This window comes from Athene cunicularia (genome assembly GCF_003259725.1).
Source record: "Athene cunicularia isolate RWA chromosome 9 unlocalized genomic scaffold, athCun1 chr9_part1, whole genome shotgun sequence".
Classification (NCBI taxonomy): domain Eukaryota; kingdom Metazoa; phylum Chordata; class Aves; order Strigiformes; family Strigidae; genus Athene; species Athene cunicularia.
The window spans coordinates 14,422,217-14,428,665 of record NW_020799110.1 but is presented as its reverse complement, the minus strand read 5'-3'; positions in this window follow the sequence as shown (position 1 = coordinate 14,428,665).

Sequence of the window (6,449 nt, the reverse complement as noted above, 5' to 3'; positions counted from 1 at the left end):
CATAATTAAGCACAGGGGAAGCAGCAGCTCAACAGACGGTTGTGGCCCTGCTGTCTCAATGTGCCTTGGAGGATCTTTTGGGATATTGTGATCTCTGTTTTCCTCCAGTGTGTGAGATGCAGATGTGAGGTGAGACGCATATGAAAATTTTGAAGGTTTGGCTGTGTTTTTCCAAAACCAGTGTGAATCTACTCAGTTTAAAAAGCAAACCACCCTCCAGCAGCAGGGTTTTTCCAGCCCTGGCACTGGTGGCACCCCTTCTCCGCAAGCAGGGCCCAAGCACCCTCCTGCTTAACTGAGCTGGTCCCGCACAGAGGCTGCCCTGACCTCCCTGGAGAACGCCGCCCCAAGCTCCATGCCGGGCTCTTCCTGGCAATTAGTGACCAGCCAAGCTAATCAGCACCTCCCGGCAGAGCACCACCACAGCCAGGAAAACAGACCGTGTGCTTGATCCGGTGCTGGGAACCACCTTGAGCTCCGGCCAAGTTGGCACTTGGCAGCGCAGGCGCCCTGCTTGCCGGAGGGCAACGTCCCAAGTCCCCCGAGAGCACCGGCCATGGGGACGAAAGGCCTCGTGGTTTCAGCACATGTGCTTTTCAGCAGATTACACTCTGGCAGGACTGCTATGTGGCCTCTGAGAACTGACAAGCAGCCGTGTACAGGTTTTTCATAATGTCACAGTCTGATTTCCAGCACTGCTGAGCTCCTCCACTGGGAAGAGGAGCCACCGAAACTGGGCCATGGGCCAGTCTGTGCCCTGTTGCTCATGGAGCACAAAGTCTTCCACCCTTCAAGTTTCAAAATAAGCACGGCACCCTCCCATCGCCCTGGGAACTCCCACATCTTCACACCTGTCAGTGCTGGTTTTGATTTGTGCTGGAGCAGGGATGAGCAGAGCTGGGCCAGGTCCCTCTGCCCCTGCTTCACCATCCCACCGGCTTCATGGTGTGGGCAAAGCTGCGGCAGCAGTCGCTGTGGGCGGGGCAGAAACATCCCCCATGCTGCTGGGGGTCAGAGCCATGAGCTGCCCAGCGACCTCTGAAAAACACGCTCCTCAGCTAATGGTCCCAAGGTGGTAAATAAATGTCCTCGTGTTCACGTGGCTGGCCCCTGGCTTCGCCCGTGATGCTGTGCCAGGGGACAGGGGCTGTTGCCCCATGGCTCATGCCTGGGAAGTGCCTCTGGCCCCAGGCTGGCACACTCAGTGGGATGCTGGGGAGGTCTGCCGGCCGGGAGCACCCAGCTGCTGACCAGGAAGGGAGGCAGGGGATGCCACGGGCTCACTGTGCCCACAGAGCTTGTCTGGGGACCCTAGGGTAGTAGCCCACGGAGCACACCATGGCAGGCTCATTAAAGTGAGCGGGCATCACTGCACCGCTGATGGACGCTTTGCTGCTGACTGGCAGTGCACTGCCGTGGCACAGCTCCGAGCCGCGGGGAAGAGGCGGCTGGTGGCAGAGGCCTGTTTAGGAGGGATGTGCCAAGGCTGGAGCAGAGGGAAACAACCAAGAAGGGCAGCTGCCTGCTGGAAGGGATTAGATTCAGCTCTGAATGCGGAGCAGAGATTACAGGCAGTCCAGCTTGCCAGGCAGTGCTGATGTGGAGGACTGAGGGAAAAAGAGGAGCATGAATTAAATGATTTCCAGGCAATTAATTTCTCGGCACTAACTCTGCTGCCAAGTGCGCTGGGCTGAGGGACTCTTGCTCCATTCCCACAGGCTGGGTGCAGGGGCCAGCACAGCCCAGGTCAGCTGTGGCCCCGGTGCATGACGGTGGCACAGAGCTGCCCTACCCACAGCCAGCTCCTTCAGCATCACACTCAGGTACTTCAGAACAATTTACAAGGAGCTGTCACATCACCAGAGACAGAAACAACCTGACACGATGCTCCACCATGCTCCTTAGGGTGAGCACTGAGTAATTACTCCAATTACATGCCAAATTACAGAGAAGCCGGTGGCCTCCACATGAGGACAGATTGCAAGATCCATCTTTAAGCGTGGCTCAGGTGTTGTGCTCTGCTGCCTCCAATTTGAAGTACATGTTCATTTTCCCTTGTGGGTCTCTAATCATGCTGCTTCTCATCACCTTTTTATCCAGTACTCTATTTCTAGAATGCATGTCAAAGAAGACAGTATATTAATCAGCCAAGTTTTCTTTATTGCTTCTCATCAGCAGCAAACTCTCTTCTAAAAAGGAGCAGCTAGGTGTCTTCACCTGAATTTGCCTAGAAGAGGCATCTGTCAAAACCCAGCCAGTGACAAGCCCACAGGGACCATCATTTATTGCTTCAGATAAATGATGAAGGACGGGTCTCAGCCAGGCAGGGAGAGGCCAGCTGTAAATCCAGTTCCCTCCCTGATGCTGTCTTTATGCCAATATTTATGAAAGCCCATCAATAGCTTCTCCATCTGCCTGTAGCCCTGGTGTGCCCCACCGAGCAGGGCTGGCACAGGGACAAGTCCCACAGCAGGGGGCTGGTCTGTAAGCACAGATTTTGTCCACAGTGGAGCTGCAGGGCTATGTCATGCTCCTTGCCCCACCTGAAACCTGTTCATCCCAGTTTAACCTCAGCTCAGACCGATGAGGGAAGTCATGCTGGGAGCCACCGTGGTGCAGGGATGAGGGACCCATGTCTCCTGGGACTCATCACTGTGTGCATTTGGTTGCCGCAGTGGGACCTTCCCAGGGCGCCTGGATGCTGGTGGCTGCACCCACGTCAGCAGTGGTCCTGCCCTCTGGCCGCGTGCCCTCTATCACCTGGCATGTGGAGGCCATTTGTCCCCATCCATAAGGAAACAGCTGCATCCCTGCTGGGACAACAACAAGCTGGACTTTCTGTCCAAGCTGCACTGAAGTGTGGGAATGTGGCCGAGTGGGTCATGCCCTGAGGGCTGGAACTGCTCAGGCACCACAAGCTCCACCGGGCTGGAAACGTTCAGGTCCTGATTTCTCCGTAACACATTTCTGATGAAGACCTGTTTCACGCACAGGGACCTCACACATCTTTGGAGACAAGCTGGCAGGACAACCAGGTCAGGGGCACGCAGGCTGAGCCTACCCAGACCTCAGTTACAGCATTGCCAGGGATGAGGAACTCACCACAGGCTTTGACAGAGCATTTCAGGGACCATCTACCCTCACACATTGAAAACCATGCCTTATTACCAACTGCAGACTTCTTTCATCCTTGTCGGCCAAACTGAGGCACTGCCAAAGATTTAGTCACGTCAGAATGAGCTTTAATAAGGTGGGATCAAGTTAGCCCTTTAACCTCTTTTTCTGACCTGTGCCAATGGTGTTGTGGGGATTTCTCTCCATGAAAAATCTGTCTTTCCATCCCTCCGTCACTCTTCAGGTCCCTCTTTGGGCTTTATCCAGCTTCCCTGCCTCCTCCTGAAATGTTGACCCCTCACTAGGCACAGCCTCTGCAGGAGGGGTGCAAACCCCTCCTGGGCAGCTATGTTCGGTCTCTTCCCTAGTGAGGCATCTTTTTTGTGGGGGAGAGTCCCCAGCCTCCCTGGATGCAGTTCCCCCTCAGCCGGGTGTTGGGTGCTGTGCAGTACAGCCTGCTCCTGGGGCTGTATCTGTGCTAGGATCGCCCGCCAGAGCCTGGGCGTCTTCAGCCTTCACTGAGAAACAAAGTGTTAAATAATGTAGGGACAAGAATTAATCCCCACCAGAGGCCCCTGGAAACACCCAGCTGAGCTGTGGTGCTGTGTTTGCAGCAAGGCTCTGGGACCTCTGGAGCGTCTGGATTTCCAGTGCACTAACTCTGCGCATTAATCCAAGCAGCTGGAAGTGCCAAACGCTTTACGCAAGCTTCTTACATCAGCGCCGTCACAAGTTTGACTGATAGGGGCAATCTCAAGAACATAGATGCGCCAAGATCTCTTTTCCATAAAATGGTTCTAATTGACACTAATGATAATTCCTGGCTTCGACCCTTTATCGACCGAACCCGGTCAGGGCTGTTTCACCCCTCAGCACAGGGCTGATGTCAGCTGGACCAGCCTGGGACATCCTGTTTACTCCACGGAGGCAGGGGCAGTTGGCCAGCACTGGGACCCCGGGGGAAGTCCCAGGGACCCGCGGGCGTTAATTAGGCAGCTCCTTCCGCGCCTCCTTTACACTGCCGATGTGTCAGACCTGCTGATTTAAAAATCTAACCTCAGTAGCTATTGTTTAACACCTTCCTGAAGCCCTCATAGGATGGAAAGGGTTTTATAACGATTATATTTTATTTTATAACATGCTGTATTGTTTGGCTTTTGCTTCCCAAATACTGAACAGAGATATTTATCAAACACCTCTCCTTTTCTGGGTTGCTGCCCACATGATTTGTCACCCTCTGCCTTTTCAGTTCCAGCAGCAATTTCTCCTTGTGCTCACTGTTTTATTTCATCAATCTTGTGGACTCCTGATGTACATGCAGTTAGTCATAAACTTATGCTTTTTATTCTGGTCTTTATTTTTGCAGCTGCCTTTACCTCTTGAGAAGTTTGTGATGTGCAGACCTGCACCGTCCCCTGGTCACAGCTCAGGAGTCAGTCCACATGTGCTGGGGCAGCGTCACTGCTCCAGGGTTTCTACTTGCCCGCCTCGTTCCTGTCCATTCATTTCCAGATTTCATGGTGTGGGGCTTTCCAACGCAGTGACTGCTCTGCTGGGCTGCAGCACCTGCTCCCCATCCCCTCTGTGTGGGCACCGACCTGCGGGTGCTGCTCCCCTTGGGCTCTGCGGCCATCGCGCCAGGGCAGCACCGGGCAGAGCAGAAGTGGAGTGGGTGGTTGGGCAGGTTCCTGCTGGGTGGGTGTGATGGTTGCTTTACATCCCCAGGAGAGGCAGATAAGCCTTTCCTGCTACCCCCACACACGCTTAAAAACACAGGAGCCGACACCCAAAACCTCCCACATATAATCACGGGGAGGAGACTCCTCTGGGAGTGGGAACGTGGGTACCCTGCGAGGTGATACTCCACGGGAGCAGCCCCACGGTGGGGTGAGCGGCTCCTTGCTGCTGTGCTGTGTGGGGATGGGGTCCCTGCATGCACCCTCCTCTCTGGACAGCACATCTGCTGGGCTGACAGGACTTTGCACCGAAAACATGTCTTGGTTCCAGTCACAAAAAGAAAATACTTTCTTTTTGCTTTCAAAGGTATGTTGTGACAGCCTCAAGAGTCAAGACCTCAGCACGGTCTCAAGCTGGGACCTGTTCCAGCTCCCTCCTGCCCCAAAAGAGAACACAGCTGGAGCAGGCTGGTGGTTGCCCCACAGGGGCTGTGGCGGAGGACGGGGGTTCTCCCACGTTTGGTCAGCACAGCAGGCAGACTGAGGCAAAATACAGGTAGCAATTAATTTCTTTTCTACAAATTATCAAATTGCAAACTTGCTTTTTAATTGTGGACTCTTTGAAGCAGGCCACTGAATGGCTGGGACATATTTCTGCCTCTGGATCACCAAATTGCTGCGTGGCAGCTGTTTTTAGTGGTTGCAGAGTGGGGAACTCTCCAGCCAGGCTAAACGGCAGTACCCCTGGGCTGCACCCTGCTCCAGCCCCTCACTCCTGTCTTGGCCACCTCCACCCCAGCAAATGCATGGATTGCTCAGCATCCCAAATGCTTCTTTCCACCTCCTGCAGAAGCAGAGCCTGGTGCAACCCATGGGCTGCCCATCCACGGAGTTGGGACCAAATTGTGTGGCAGCCCCTGGGCTGTTCATCCAGCATCACTTGTTTCCTAGCTTGCTCCCCCACGCCCCAAAATGGCTTGCCACCCATCCCAGCCCTGAGGCACTTCCCCCAGGGCTGCAGGCTCCATCCTCTCATGCTTGGTTATCTGTCATCACACTGGGCTTGTGCAGGGACTGACTCAGTCACAAGAAGGGGGAAGGAAATAGGAAGATGCCCACAGGGAGGGCAGCATCCCAGAGCACAGGGCGCTGGTCTCCAGCCACTGCCCCACACACCCACACCCTAGGAAGCCTCGATGACAGATGCCCGTAGGTATCAGCAGGACAAAAATGCTAACAGAGGTATGATGAAAGGCTGATTTAGCTGGTACAGGGGCTTCTCACAGCCGCATATCAGCAGCTACCTTGGACAGGCTCTGACAGCTGAGGAAGACTGACAGCTCTCCTGGTACCCAACCCATAGCACAACACACCTGTGCGTTGCCCTCACTTGCTTTTGTTATTGGCCATCCACTGGTTTCATGCACCCCAGCTGGTCCTGGTCAGGCTACTTAAGTGATGTAGGCAGGCATAGATGTTTGCTCTTCCTCATGCTTAAGGCCTGCAGTGGCAGCTGGTTCCTGAGCTCCTGGTAAGCTGGTCACTGTTTAATCTATCTCACTGTAGAAAACTGCTAGTGATTTTGAGGTGGCTTTTGTTGCGTGTCACCTTTAGCCCTGAGGTGCTATTTGGTCTCCCCCTACAGTGATGGAGGGCTCA